Below are 17,237 nucleotides of genomic sequence, written 5' to 3'. Positions count from 1 at the left end.
ACATATACTGTATTTACTATCAGTTGATTCAAACTGATCACTGTAATTTTCCATAAATTTCAATAAGGGATCATCACCTGAACTTTCACTGATACTAAATGAGGGAAAAATCAGCCACGATGGAAAGTACTGCCGGGTCTGATATGTACTCAGCTTCTGTGCCCTCAGGTGTGAGTGTAAATGAGTTTCAAATGCAAACACAGCCAGATGTTTGAGAGTGGGCTTTCACTGAAGTGACACGCCGCCCTCCACCTGGCCGTGACATGCAGGAAAGCAGCGTTCACAGGTGGGCGGTTAACACGCCGCACAAGTGTTTCTTTTTGATGAACATTAGTCAGGGTAGACAACATATTTAATTTGACGAGGATGAAAATAAGGCTATGAAGAATAGAAGTACTGTCCGTTCAATGGGTCTCATGAAATATGGAACAAAGTAGAATTAATTTCTATGTAAATTGATTGTAAAACCATTCTTTGTAATATCGCATTAAGGACGGATTATGGTCCTGCAAGCTTCCGGGCGAAACGGCCTCTCTAGACCCCCCCTTGTCACAATTTGGAAATATAATATTCAATTAATGACAAATTCCATTGCAAATATGAGAAATAGTCACAATTGCGAGCCAGTTACAAGAATGGCTTTGTACATAATTTTTTGCAAAAGAGACCAAAATTACCACGGCTTGGATTGTTCAGTCGACAAAAGATTAAAGTATGCTTTTACAAAATTTTGCAAAAAACTTATGTAAACACTGGTTGAGAATATTTTTGACATGACCTTAAGACATTACATCAGCAAAACCTACTAAATGGACAGTAAATATGGGGTCTACCCTAATTAAAGTCTGTTGTATGCACCAAACCGTTGAGCACATAATTGTCACTGTCGCTATCATCAAACAAACACTCAGCTCATCCACTGAGGCAAGGAGAAACAGGACAGCTATTTTAACACATTTGCCTAATGCCAAGTTTCAGAGGTTCCTTATTCAGGGGTCACTGTCAGCAAAATATTTCAGCCTATTCAAAAGAACATTATTTATTTGTCATCAAAACAGTATGTATTTTCAAAGCCATTGTGTCATGCTACACATCAGTAATGTGTTTTGAGCTAAATGTAAAAGAATTTACAGTTGCTTCTTGCAGTGTCTTATTTTTTTATTGCTTTAGAAGTTTATTGTGTAAATGAATCTCAAGAAATTATATCCAGGTCACATTTCACTTCGAAATCAATCGAAAAAAGAGAAGAAATAATATGTTGTTTAAAGAAAATGCAGCCTACTTTTAGGACCATTACCACTTTTTGCAGATTACCTTTTTTTTTATTTATTTTTTTAAATAATTTTCATTGTTCTCAATGGTAATTCTCATTACTGTAATACAGTACTTTTTTCCCGTATTACAGTAAAAATGATTGTAATCAGTGTTGGGTAAGTTACTCAAAAAAGTGATTCACTACAAATTAACTTTTCTAAACTTGTAATCAAACTACTGATTACTTTGGTTGAAAAGTGATCACATTACTAATTTAATTTTAAGTGTAATACAGTACTTGTTCCCATATTACATTAAAAATTATTGTAATCAGTGTTGGGTAAGTTATTAAAAAAAGTGATATTTAAAATTGTAATCAAATTACTTTACTGATTACTTTGGTGTAAAAGCAATCGCATTACTAATTACTTTAATTTTAAGTGTAATACAGTAGTTTTTTACTGCATTACAGTAAAAATTATTGTAATCAGTGTTAGTTATTACAAAAAGTGATTCACTACAAATTACTTAATACTTTTATAAAATTGTAATCAAATTACTTTACTGAATACTTTGGTGGAAAAGTAATCACTTTACTAATTACTTTAATTGTAAGTTATTTTCTAAAACTACAGAAAAATGTTAGTTTTTCATTGAGCTGTCAGAATTAATGCATTAACACATGCGATTAATTTAAAATGTTTAATGCTTTTAATTTTTCTTAATTGCGATTAATGCATTCACTGGTGTGAAGGGCGGAACCTTTGTAATGTGTCCACCCGGAGTCATTACACTGACGCACACGCCACAGCGCCACAGCCCTTCTACCAAGGAGAGTCTAAAAGCTTAGCATACGTGGCGGTCCCGTAGACATTCTATGGGCGGAACTGTCTTAACGTGCTAAAATAGACTGTTATGCTCTCTCCTATGATAGAGCCGCAGAGGTTGTTATCTCAGTAAATAAAAGAATCTCTGACAGCACTTCCCTGTCAGTGATAAAATTATAGAGAAAGGAGCTCTTGGCCCTATTTAATGTACAAAACAAGCCAAGATGGGACTTGTGATAGAAATCAAATATTTGTCAGCCTATGTAAGGCGCATGGTGAGTTCAAAGAGGCACTCAACACTGGTGTTGATGCGAATCATGAACGCAGCTTCACAATTGCTGTAACAAAGTGGATAGCCACAGTTTACTAGCAGATTAATATTGTGGAGGATGAGAGTTTAAGAGATTTAATGCCCATTGCAATGAATATGCAACCTATGTAGTAGACTAGTTCTTTCAATTAGTCAAACTCCAGTTTAAACTTTGGGAAGTGTTTGATGTGACTTGAATTGGTGCTATTTTAGTGATTTCTATCTTTATATTGTGGAAGGCTTTGTTTGGAAAATGTTAATAAAGCATTATATTGCTACATATTGTTTTGTTTTCTTCCTAAAATGGAAAAAAAAAAAAACATTTTGACAAGAAAAGATGTCAAATTTTAGCACTTTCAAAATATAAGATTAATTGCAATTAATAAAAAAAAAAAAAATTATGGCATTAATCGTGATTAAAAAAAAATATCGAATGACAGCACTAGTTTTCCGCTTAATGAGTTCAAAGTAACGTTTCCTCCTTGTTAATTGTCAGATGCCAACAGACATTCATATGAACACTATTCATATTTTAAATGTATTATAAATAAAAAACTTAGAAATACTGTGTAACCCAATCAATGTACTTAAAAGTAATGACCTTTGTTTAAAGCCAGTAATTGTAATCTGATAATGATAATTAAAAATGTAAATGTTTTTAACTAAAAAGTAATTATATTACAGTAACTAATTACTTTGTTCAGATTACACCCAAAACTGATTGTAATAAAAAAAGAAATTATGGAAATGAGCATAAAGGTTGTACAAAATATGATGTATAAATTCTCAACAATTAAAATAATACAGTATACAATTGTTTTGAATAACAATAATGAGAATAAGGTTTTTTGCATTACAGTAATGAGAATTTGGGTTGAAAATGAGTCATTCAGAAAAAGAGTTGTCATTCAAATAATGTCACAATGCAAAAAATATTAATGGACCTAAAACAGTCTCAATTTTCTTTAAGCTAAATATAATTCCTTATTGCTTTCTTTTGTTTTTTGGGATAAAACATGACCTGGACTTGTATGCTTGACAGGTTTTGTGAGATTCACCTGATCGTGTGATGGTTTCCATGAAAATATGAGCTGGAAGTGATGTATGCATCTCATGATTCACATTTCAAGTGCAACTGCAGACTATTTTTATGAACTGAGTTTAACTAAGAATTGTTATACCTATGGCAAATGTTATAGCATTCTTCGGCACAACCGTGACAGCAGTTTAGGCAGAAAAAATGATGCTCCTATTCTACGCTTAGCATTTATTTTCTTCTTTGTTTACAACATGCTGTAACCTCCCAGATGGTTGGAATTCGACACAGTCAAACACAACCTCCCTGGTTTCATCCTTTTTTGTGTAAATGCGAACTCCAAAGAGGAGAACAGGTGCCTTCTGTGTCCATCACTGACATACTGTCTTTTGAGAAGTTTTCCATCTGGCTTTGCTTGAGCTCGCGACCTTATTCAAATGTCAGTGAGCGTGATCGTTTTACCCCCTCTGTCAGCACTTAGGCAGTTGATGCTTTTGTGTTGAGTCGAGGGGTATGAAACAGAATGCTGGGAGTTCAGTGGGGTCAGTATTGATGATAGTGTTTAGGTATAGCTGTCCCAGGAATAACCCACTTGGTTTAAAGCACACTGTTAAGGGATGTAGATATGTGTACTTGTCTATTTTATCTCTATATTATTTTTCTCATACTCTCTCTTTGAGCTTTGGCCCGAAACCTACTCTACTACGCAAGTTAATTAATTTCTAGAAACCTTGATTTTATGCATCGTTCGGGTCTAAACTGGCTGCAAATCCTAACGCAGTGCTTGTACACGTTGCATTCTCAGCATTGCCGCAAAGAGCACTATAGTGGGCATTTGAGATAGAGTCTTCTTCTATGGACAGTTTTCGCTAACTTTAACTAAAGCAAGTTAGTTAAATTTAGTTAAACTATGAACAAGTTTATAGCAAGTTCTGCTTATTGGCACAGACATTTAAAGGTAACTCTATCATCCCCTTGAGTAAGGTTTGTTACTGTCAAAGCAACACAAAGCCTCAGGTGTACAACCAGACTGCTCGTATTGGCCAATTCGTATTTTCATCTGCATACATGCGTAGAGTATGTTTCTGGCCTAACAGTGGTGTGCAATATATTTTAGTAGGCTATGGATAAAGTTCTCAGAAATGAAGAATTTGAATACAACTTCTGTCCTCTTGAATCACCTTTTGAAAGCACCTTGAAATTTAGAGGGGTAAAAAGTAAATTCTCACCCTTTTCTGTGCATTTTGACCTCTTGTTTCACTGAGACAAAAGTTCTGTTCCAAAACCTAATGAGCTGCCTCGATTTCTGTCTACCTGGCAGCGAAATTCTAAGGGGCGGTTCATAGTAAACACGTCCTTGTGCTAAAAAGGCTAGAAGCAGTGCAACAAATATATCAGAAAAGTGTTTTGAGACCTGACACGGTGTCTAAAAAACGTGGTGCTGCTGCACGAGATGCTGAAAAAAATGGCAAAATGAGGCATAGCGGTCAAAGATGTCCATCAAGCAGATGGTTACATAGAAAAACAATGGAAAAACAATGCAGGTGGACTGTAAACTGTCCCTAAGGCGCTATCACACATACCTTTGCACGGTGAAATACAGTCATCTCAATGGGAATCCGCACAAACCTGAATTTCGCGTGATGGACTTCCTGTGGCGAAGAATTTCCCCTCCCGTATTTTGCATGGAGTTCAAGTTTCGTGAACTTTGCTGTGAACTTTCACCACGTTGACCAATAAGAAGATGCTTGGTTTGGCTGTGACCTCTGAGTGGGCGGTGCTTCGTACACAGCTGATTTCACACGCACGAAGCATCCGCCCACTTCATCTTCGCCCACGGAATTTGGACGTGCAAAGGTATGTGTCTAAACATCATAAATGACTGATTTGGAATGCTCTACATTGGCATGCAACTCACAAATTACACAAATAACAACTTGCATGAAGCACACCGGAGATTCAACTCACAACTATAAAGTTTGATATTAGCATGTTGCTAAGCTAACTGCGTTATACTCTAATATTGAGTTGCCAACTGTCCTGTATTAGGGAGACATCTTGTATTTTGGCCAAAATGAAGATGTCCCATATGGCAACCCTACATTAGGGTATCACGCCATTAGCTTAGCAAATGCTAACATCAAACTCTATAGTTGTGAGTTGAATGTCATTTTTTGTGTATTTTAGCGGTGATACAGAGGTAAACGCAAAGACACATCCTCCCTCCCCTGGGTCGTACAGCGCAACGTTCCAAGTTGAAGGTATTGTTTCCCGTATTGAAGTGGGAAGAACACCCCCCCGGTCGGACAGAATTTGACCAAAACAAGGTGTCTTAAGGCAGTCTTTACGTTAGGAGCCTGTTTATGATGGCTTAAAATGTTGACTAGTTAGGCAGCTCACCAGGTTTTGGAATGGAACTATGAAACATGACCTTTAAAATGTAACATTTTAGTGTTTGGACATGACATTTTTAATTATATAAAGACAAATTTGGTGAAATTGTTTTGATGCTGGTCACAAATCTTTCATTTCCGTTCTGTTTTGTTTTTGTTTTCAAATACATCTTTTTGTAAATGATGTCTGCTGCAAACATTATGCACAATTACAACTTTATAAGCTTGATTCATATTATTCTGTATCACCTCTGCCCTTAAGAGAAAATCGAAGGCTAGCTGCTGTTATTAACTAACACTGAATATGATTATAGGCCTATAATCTGGGTCGGCTCCATCTTATACAATGATCAGCCACAACATTAAATCCACATGCCTAACGTTGTGTAGGTCCCCCTCATGCTGCCAAAACAGTGGCAAGCTGCATCTCAGAATATCATTCTGGTGCTAATAGATCCTATTCTTCTCACCACAATTGTACAGAGCGGTTATCGGAGTTATTGTAGACTTTGTCAGTTCGAACCAGTCTGACCATTCTCTGTTGACCTCTCTCATCAACAAGGTGTTTCCATCCACAGAAATGCTGCTCACTGTATGTTTTTTGTTTTTGATACCATTCTGAGTAAACTCTAGAGACTGTTGTGCGTGAAAATCCCAGGAGATCAACAGTTACAGAAATACTCAAACCAGCCCATCTGGCACCAACAATCATCCATGCGATTATCTAATCAGCCAATCGTGTGGCAACAGTGCATAAAACCATGCAAATACGGGTCAGGAGCTTCAGTTAATGTTCACATCAACCATCAGAATGGGGAAAAACATTTGATCTCAGTGATCTGGACCGTGGCAAGACTGTTGGTGCCAGATGGGCTGGTTTGAGTATTTCTGTAACTGCTGATCTACTGGGATTTTCACACACAACAGTTTCTAGAATTTACTCAGAATGGTGCCAAAAGCAAAAAAACATCCAGTGAGGGGCAGTTCTGTGGACAGAAATGCCTTGTTGATGAGAGAGGTCAACAGAGAATGGCCAGACTGGTTCATAAGTCTAGATAACTCAGATAACCGCTCTGTACAATTGTGGTGAGAAGAATATCATCTCTGAATGCTATTCTGAGATGCTGGTTGGTGCTATTTTGGCAGCACAAGGGGGACCTACACAATATTAGGCAGGTTGTTTTAATGTTGTGGCTGATCGGTATATGAAAATCTTATGAAATACAGATGTATTAACACAATATTTACAGTAAAAGGCTGTAATAATTTCCAGTGCTAAAATCATATATTGCAAGTATATTCATATACATGTTGTATTGCATTTTTTAAATCACTATAGTAACAGGAAATTACAAAGCCGCGAAGGTGGACTAATACTCAAATACTGACATCTGTGCTATAGACATCTATGAAATCAAATAAATGTAGGATTTATTATCTGAGGCAGTGACAATACTTTGTTAGTGAAAGTTGTGCAGTTGTGATTTCAATCTTTAAAAAAAGAAAAAAAAATGGTCTGAAGTCTGTGAACAATATTACTAAATAAGGGAAGCTCTTATTTTGGAGTACCTCTCTCTCTCTCTCTCTCTCACTCTTTCTCTTTATATATATTTTATACAGTTGACCCTTAACATTGTGAAGTTACTATTATGTTGTGAATGAATGCTGTTGTTTTTTGCTGAGTAGATATGAGATCTATTCAGTATTTTGCCTTATTGTTACAGTATAAATGTCCAGTTGTTTGATTCCTTTCATTATTGTTGTTAAAGGATGGTAGTGCTCCTTTATTGTAGTGATACTGCGATGAATGTGATTCAATCCAAGTCAGAAATAAATGCAACTGCAATGCAATTGAAAAATGGTTGCAAATTTTTTTTTGACATTTATTGTGTTTGTCTCATTATTGATTGTGACATTAAATTGTTGAAGCTGAGTGAAGGTAATGAATCGTTAAAGAGTCAATTTAGTTTCATTTTTGTTTGTTTTCTCTCATTACTATTAGTTTTAGTTTAGTTTTTTCAGTTTCTATTTTCAGTTTCCATTGTATCCTAACTAAAAACCTTTATACAGATTTATACCGCAGTTAGTTCCTGTCCTCAAATCTGAGTGGACAAGTGGCGTTCAAAGAGTGCTGGGATGCTTCACTATTTGTATCACTCTGCTTCCCCGTGTCCGTGGTTCTCCAAATATTGGTTGGGATTTTGATTCATTCACTGATTTATTCCAAGACCATTTCTAGAAATTGCATATTTACACCAGAAGGTTGCAACAAATTTGTGTTGTTTTATGTTATGAGTCATTCAATCATTGATTGCTAAAAACCCACCGAAACAATTGAAGTAAACGAGAACAAATCGTTCACTTAAAAGAGTCGCTCAAAAACACTTATTTGTTTATGAACGAAACACCACTAGTTCAAAACCCAGAATATGATTCAGTGCAGAGAGCGAGCTGTTGTTGTGATGAAAATGTATGTTAGTTTAGTTTCAGTTTTTCCAATTAAAATACTGTTCCAAACCCATATGATTTTTTTGTTTTTATGGAACACTCTTCTTACACAAAACCTTAGATTTCTTTAATGGTAATTTTATGATGCTTTTTCGTCCTTTTTGGAGCTTGACAGACCCAGTTCAGGGCTTCAGACAAAAATTATATATATATATATATATATATATAAAAAGACTATGTAGCAATTCTATCTTAAACTAAAACATTTAGGAGACAAACTGTTTTTAGTTGCCAAATATCAGAATTGCTCGTTTTAGAGGGGTCAGAAGAAAGATAGAAAGTTGAAGAAAAGAAAGCACAGATTAATCGGCCAATAGTTTAAAAAGAATATATACACACACTGTATATATAAAATATATATAGATTATATCATTTCCTTAATTTAAACAGTGAAAAGCCAATCAAATGTACTTTTACAGTAAACTATTGTTAAAATTACGGTGTAAAACAATAATCAGGCATTTCCAGAAGTTCCTGCGTGATCCTTTCACATTTATTTATATATTTTTTGTAATAGTTATGTTTCGTATTATTTTTTTTCTAAATATTTTTTACTGTGAATTTTGGAAACCACAGCTGACAATGTTTTGCTGTAAATTGAACAGGAGATATATATATATATACACACACACACACACACACTACAGGTCAAAAGTTTTGAAACACTTACTCATTCTTTATTATAATTTTTTTTTTTTTTTTTTTTCACATTTTAGAATAATAGTAAAGTCATCAAAACTATGGAATAACATAAATGGAACTATGGGAATTATGTTGTGACTAACAAAATCCAAAATAAATCAAAACTGTGTAATATTTTAGCATCTTCAAAGTAATCACCCTTTGCCTAGAATTTGCAGACATGTACTCTTGACATTTTCTCAACCAATTTCTTGAGGTATCACCCTGGGATGCTTTTTAAACAGTATTGAAGGAGTTCCCATCTATTCTTGGCACTTACTGGCTGCTTTTCTTTATTATTTGGTCCAAGTCATCAATTTCAAAAACTTTTTTTTTTAAATAAATTTAAGTTTTATAATGAAATAAATTAATATGGTGGCATAATTATATTTTTGTCTACAAAACTAATTTCAAACATTTAAGCATACTCCTTCAGATCAAAAGATTTTTAAGATCATGAGAAACATTTCAGTCAAGTGTTTCAAAACTTTTGACCGGTAAGTGTGTGTGTGTGTGTGTGTGTGTGTGTGTGTGTATATATATATATATATATATATATATATATATATATATATATATATATATATATATATACACAGGGGCAGACTGGCCATAGGAGGCACCGGTTGTTTTCCCAGTGGGCCGCTGGGTAATTTTGGCCGGCCTGCTGCTGCAAGTACCGTCCTGTTCTACAGGCCATATAGGCGGCTGCCCTAGGCTCCAACATGCCCGCGTGGACCTCATAACAAAGCGAAAATGTAATAAACTCACAAGACAAGCCAATACAATGGCTTTTATTTTGAAATCACTTACACATCAGAGCACATATCCATATGTACACATCAGCTCAGTACCTCGTGTGGGCCTCATATTTTGACATACAATTCACAATAATGGTGACAACAAAAAACAACATATTAAGTATAAGATGAGCTCTAAATAATTGCAACAGTGAGAAATAACTTCAAGTTACAACAAATAAAATAACAGCAGCATATATAAAATCTGCAAACACTAAAGCTATGAGGAGTACATAGTCATTTGCATAATTTATTCAAACCGTAAAGCATTACTGGGAGCTGAAGTGCAGCTTGCTGAATAAGGCTCACGCCTGATAAAAATACAGAAAATAAGTCATGAAAAATATTACATTGTGGCTATTTGAGTCTTTGAGGCTTACTTTGTTTAAAGGATAGCAGAAACAGCTTGTCAAAGTATAGGGCTTTTCACTTTTTCTCAGGAACAATCTGGGGAAAGAATTAAAACACTGCAGATATAAAGATGCAACAAACTCACATAGAGGGAAAATATGAGCAATTAATCTGAAAAATATCTGCAAAGCTCTACACTTTAAGAGGTATGATTATTTATTCATTTTTTACATATATTTATATTTGTTTGTTTATATATATGTGCATATTATGGCCAAATTTGTTTTTACTGATATTTTAAAATAAACACATAGTTATGTGAGTAATTGACATGAAATTTTAAGCATTGTCATCAGTGTCCTGCTGTGTGACACTTTCTTCATCTAACTATTTTAAACAACATTTTATGATCTTGTATAGCTATAAATACATATATAATATATTGTTATTATACTTGTTGTTTCCACAACCTCATAATTAAGACAATAGTTTATTTGCACTTCTAGAAAAAAGTTGAAAAGTGATTAAGATCTTTAAAAACTTTGAAGAATTACTGAATTATCACAGCACCTAAAATACACACTTTCCCTTGTATGTTCATGTACATTTTAAACTAACATCTGTATGTTGGAAAAAAGTTTTCGGACATGTTATTTGTCTGATTATTATTATTAATAATATTATTATATACAATTAATAAAATTGACTGAAATCCCAGAAGCAGTTTTTTCATTCGTGCTAAATAAAATCCAAATAAAAACCAGAAAAAAGTAAGAGTTGGTACATAAGGCTTTTATTTTAATTTTAAACAAGTCTGAAATACACCAGGGACTCTTATTTTGAAATGTCTGCTGCACTCCTAGTTGTGAATACACTTTTGGCCTGTGAATTCATTGTAATGATTCACAGAGAAAGTGACTCTGATTCAAACTGCTAACCTGAGCTCCTGAGTTCAAACCCATTTCATGAATCTTTTTAGCTGATTCATTAAAAAGATCTGGTTCAGAAGAGTCATTTGTCTGCAAAATCAGACATCAAGGCTCACGCTATGTTTGTCGTTGCGTGCAGGGAATTAATCTCGCAACAGAAAGGGTAAAAATGGCCAAAACACAAGTGGCCAAAGCACGCTTTAAAAATAATTTAGCCTAATACCTCACAAGTCGATATCTGACAAAACTGCATATAAACACACACAAATTGTTCCTGACTAGATATTAAATTGTTGCAATTGTTTATTTTTTGTCGCAATCTGGAGCCCTTCAGTCCCCATCCATTTACATTGTATGGGAAAGAGCAGCTTGGACATTCTACTAAATTTCTCCTTTTGTACGCCACAAAAGAAAGAAAATAATACAGGTTTGGAAACTACATATAAGAATTTTCCTTTTTGCCTGACCTATTCCTTTAATTGTTAGTTAGATGAGTGACTTTTGGAGAAACACAGAGGCATGGATCATGGGGTCGGTAATGAAAAGCCAGGTAGATCACTTTTCAACCAGCATTCAAGGGTGAAAGTGACCAGACAAAGCAGTCAACCAGATACTGAATTACACACACTTTTACTGTTGTGAAACCCACACTGAGGAATTAGTTATATAGCAAGCCGAGTATTCTTCTATCCATCAAGTAATTTATAATATCTTTCTAAGGCCTTACATAGTGTATTCTGAGTCTGTCTCTCAAGTCATTGATGGACACTTAAACTAGGATGAAACAATCTCTTTGTTTTAAGGTACGACTGGACTATTTGGATTTCCTGTGTGGAAACACTGCTCTAAAGACAAAAGTCACATTTGGGAAGACTAGCCTAGGTTGACTGCAAGTGAGCTGCATTCTGAGAAGACATCATGAGCTGTGCCGGACTGTTGGGTGATGAATTTCAAGTGCACTACTGACAAAAAGCTAAAGCCGCCTAGTGGCCATAAGGAGTATTGCCATTTAAAATGAGCAGCTCAAACATGTGCCATAATATTTGTCTTGTTAACTTGACCAATAATTACAGTCTTGTTTTCACCTTGTTCTGTTAATTCTCAAAACACACTCTTGTACATAGACCAATAACCTTGTTGATTTATTTCAAAATTGCTTCACGTCATGTAAATGCAGGTCTGAAATTGTTTGACTTAACTTACAAGTACCTTAGTGCCTCATGTTTCTACAACGTTTTCAGTTCCTTCTCCACCAACTGACTGTAATACAAACTGGAAAAGTAGATGATTATCTCGCCTTTTCTAATACATGCGTTTTCTTGTCACAATAATGGTTATGTCATGTGAACAAACTCTTTATTGACATTAATGATCTGTGAGGCTGTTTAACTTTCCTTAAAAAAAAAAAAAAACCCTGAAGCAAGCGTTAAACTAGGGAAATAATACCAGGTTATGCAGGTCACATTTGCTGGTGTGACTGATTTTAATAAATGTTACCTTGATGTTCAGGGCTGGTCAACCCATTAGGCAACATAGGCGAGTGCCTAGGGCGGCATCGCTTCGGGGGCGCCGATGTGCCGAGCCAATGCGTCGTGTGTTCCGATGACGTGTTGTGGCGCCCCCCACGGAACAAATAGAACGTGTACTAAAGGCCTTACTACCATCCTACTCTTACTGTTTCTGTTATACCTGTGTTTGGCGAAAACAGTGAGAGTAGTATGGATAGTATGCCATTGTGAACACGGCCATAGACTAGCACGGGGCTCATGAATCTGAGCTATGCCCAATGCGTGAATTAATCAGTCTTTTGAGTCGGTTCTTCTCAATGAATTTGTCTTTGTCTTTAGAAGATAGAGAACAAAAACAACACTGAATGAAGTGGATATTTACTTACAATTCATTGAAACATACGGAGCCCCTAAAGGGCCAAGGTGGTGGGGAAAAAATGTGTGGTGTGAGGAAAAATATGCAAATGTTTAGCACTCTCTCACAAAACTTTGCGTTCCACTGACAAACTTTGCGTGCACTCTCAAAACTTTTGTGTTCCCCCAAGAAACAATGCATTCTTTCGCAAATTATTTGCATTCTCTTGCAAAACTTGTGCTCTCTACTTCTGCTCTGCAGTCTATTGCATTTATGAGAGCTAAGTCGAGATGACAGGGGCCGGTGTATCTTGTAAACATGTAAAGAGTGAGATGATACAGTGACTCCTTTCTGTATTGCATCATTTCATAATACATAAATCTGATACATAGCATATGCAAAAAAATAAAAAAAATAAAAAATTGCACATGTGGAGGCTTCACGCCATCCACCGCGGCATCCACGCTCAACTCACCACGTGCCCCACCGAGAACGAACCACATTATTGCGACCACGAGGAGGTTACCCCATGTGACTCTACCCTCCCTAGCAACTGGGCCAATTTGGTTGCTTAGGAGACCTGGCTGGAGTCACTCAGCACGCACTGGGATTCGAACTAGCGAACTAGTGAATTCCAGGGGTAAAACGACAGTTTTTATATATGTAGCATGTTTTCCCAAACTACAGCCCTAATGGAATTTGAATATCATTTTATATGTATGTTTATGTGGCCATTTATCATGTGCAATCATGATGGCTAAACTAAAGGGTTGTTCCACACACAAATACGAATGATTTAAAAGCGGGTTTACGAATTGCAGTTATTTTAAAGCCCAAAACCTTCAGTCACCACACATAATAAAGCATTTATTGCTTTATTAATGGAGAGGGAAACACCAACACACTCTCACAGCGATATCGTCTGGATTAGAACGACTTTTCTAAATTTGGCTAATTCGCATGATATCGTGCGATATAGCAATTGTTTAAATTCCTACGACTTTCACTACAGCCAATGACGTCACTGGACATCATTTCCATCTAATACACGACAATTACTTGCTTCTGTCACATGCAACAGCTTCCTATCATGTATACACACTCTACTGATTGGTTAAGTTTAGATGAGGGGTTTGGGTTAGGGCATAATATTGATAAGTACGTCCTTAACGCCTCGTGCACGGAACTCACGCTTACTTCCGCATTACACATCCGGGTATTTGCATGTGATGAAGTCGTACGAGTTTATGCAAACAAAATCGTGCGAGATCATATGAAATAGCCAACTCAGAAATGATGTATGACTTTTCATGAGATCGGGTTGGAAACACCATCACAACAACAACAAAAACAATAATAATATGCGATTCAGTTGTGCGCCACATCATTCCATTTCAATTAGACCACTCGCATTTATTGTAATTGTAACTGTGATGTCTTTATTTTCACACATTCATAAATTGAAGATATGTTTTGTGCATTGCCTAAGTATTGTCTTTTGGGCTTCACTCATTCATTGCACGGGCTTTATCTTCTTGTTGAACTCAAAAGCTGGAATAATCCTGGAATACTCATAGGAGAGCTAGCAGAAGACTGTCATTATGACACACATTTTGCGAGAGAATGCAAAATAATTTGCAAGATCGGAAAAGTTTTGGGAGAGAACGACATTTTTTTGCGAAAGCACGTAAAAATTCTCGGGAACGCAATTTTTTGCGAAAGAATGCAAAAGCATTGGCTTATTTTTTTAATCTAGGGTGCCAAATGGGGTAGGACTGACACAGTTGATGTTGCCTCCAGTTCTCAAAGACACATCTTAATCTTAAACATTTGTAAAAGATTTACTGAAACCTGTTCAGTAAAACAAAACAATCTCAATCAATAGGCCTCTGTATTTTCTCAGAGGGTCAATGAGGGATATTGATCCCATTTTCCCTCTTACTTTTGTTTTAAAATGATAAATTATTATTATTATTATTATTATTATTATTATTATTATTATTATCATTAACACACAAGACTAAGAAAGAAAGCAATATAAGAAAATTTACTATAAGAAAATATATGTCATTCTATGTACATTAAGATAAATAAGAGTATAAAAAACTATTTTAAGGGTGTACAAGGGTGAACTGATATGGTACTGGTACAGTTTCCCTTCCTCCATCTTGTTATTGCTCATTATATTTTTACTCTTCACCTACCCCACCCTGATCCATGCCTTCTCAATGGTCAGGTGTCTCTACTATAAAGTGAGTCACCTTCACGCAGGGTTAGGTAAATCCAATTTAAAATCAACTACACAACATCATTGGCGACTAAAAATACAACTCACTTTTGGCACCACCTTGCAGACATTTCATCTGGAAACTGAAGCTAACACATGCCCATACGTTCAACAACACTTCTAACTTCGGCCACTGGGGGCAGTCATTTGAGTTTTGGTAAACAGACCGATTTCATCAGCAGAACTATGGACCCGCTTAATTATGTGTTTTAGCATGCCTTGCCAATTTAAACATTTAGATTTCTGTGGTGTATTGAATGTTATTGTTGTGAATTCTGCTGATTTTAATATGTCACTAAAATAAAATTATCTAGCTGGCTAACATAGAGGAGGTTTTGTTGGATTTGCGATCCGCCGCAATAATGTGTTATATAGAATGTTATGATGAGTGCCCATTGCTGCTGTTAAGCTTATCCATATATTACTTACAAAATCCCAGGACCTACAGTGGCAGATGTAGCGATAAATATTTCAAATTAAATATGTAAAATATTTATTGAAGAGTGGAGCTTGAGGTAATGATGAGGACAGTTAGATGTTGCATATGAACTTAATTGTTCACTTCGTTGAGCAATTTCTGTGTTAACATAGCAAAGTTACTAAACTACACACTGTAGTGCTTCCAACCAGCACATATTTAGCATGCTAACAATCACTTTCACTAGTTAGCACATAAAAACTAATTTCAAGCATGTAAAACCCCAGGCCATAAGCCATAATCTGTCTTTGATATCTGTCTTTGATCTCGAAGGTGTCTGATCCACTACGAGAATTGAGTATTGTCCGACTTGACAGCTCTTATTTCACTCCTCCCCTGACTGCAGCCGTTTACTCTCGTCTACTTTTAACAAGAGGCATTTGGCATCTCAAACGAGACTATGGTTCCCTTTCGATTCAGTTCACTTGACATTGCAGTAAACGCTTTTGGGGAATTCCTTCTCGACGACTTAGTTGAAGCCCTTGTATAATAACGGCAATCCTGAGATCAGCAGTGGTGTTTGAGCCCCGCCCCTTTAGTTGCGCAGTTGGCCTATATAACCGGGTGTGTGAACACCTTTTCTTCAGAATTGTATTCCTTCAAGACCAACATCATCTTGTCTTGACTACGACAATCATCTCATCTTGAACAGCCCTCTCTTCGCCGTCGACGGACACCCTCCAGCAGACGGGAATTCCCTGCAGACGCGGACAGGACGACTCATCACCTGTACCACTCAGCGCATGCAGTGAGAAGACTCACCCTTCCCCTGCATTGTTCCAGGCGAAGATTCTCTCCGCCTCGCCATCAAAGACGCTTCTTGTTAAACGGGTTCTTCACTTCAGATGCTCGCCGTTGAACAACGCAGTGCTTCAGTGAGACACCCCCGCTTCCTGCAGGGTTCTAGCAGGAGATTTTGTATCCTTTTCGTATTTACGTATTAATATGTTGATATATCACATAAAGAGCCACTTGCGTGCAATGCATCTTTTTAAAGATGTCGTTCCACAAGTGTTCCACATGCGAGCGGCACATCCCGCCATCAGATGAACATGAGAGCTGCGTTCGCTGCCCACGCTGAAGCGGCTCTCATGGAGACAGACTGCCCTCACTGTGAGGGCATGAGTCTCCGGACGCTCTGCTCAAGGATCGCCCTCATTCTGAGGGATGATCCTGCCTTCCACGCCCTCCCACCCGCCTCCTCTGCGTTAGATCCCAAGGGTTCACACAGAGAGGCATGGCGGGGCAATTAGGTTGAGTTAGATGAAGTCGAGGAAGATCCCACACCGGCGCAAGCCCCGCGATCCTTTCGATCTTCCGATGTAGTGCCCTATTGGTGTGAAAGCGCATTCAACTAGAGGCATAGCCTCTTCATTTGCATGGACAAATGGTGTGTCCTTGCAGGATATACTGTATGCTTTGCAGCAGGTTGGTCATCACAAACACGACATGGCATCCATCTCATTCAAGTCCTCTTTGTCTAGAGCGCTTATTGTTCCAACACTCAGCAGTTGAGCACA

The sequence above is a fragment of the Myxocyprinus asiaticus genome, chromosome 46 (genome assembly GCF_019703515.2).
Source record: "Myxocyprinus asiaticus isolate MX2 ecotype Aquarium Trade chromosome 46, UBuf_Myxa_2, whole genome shotgun sequence".
Classification (NCBI taxonomy): domain Eukaryota; kingdom Metazoa; phylum Chordata; class Actinopteri; order Cypriniformes; family Catostomidae; genus Myxocyprinus; species Myxocyprinus asiaticus.
The sequence above is the reverse complement of the archived record's forward strand: the minus strand, read 5'-3'. Positions refer to the sequence as shown.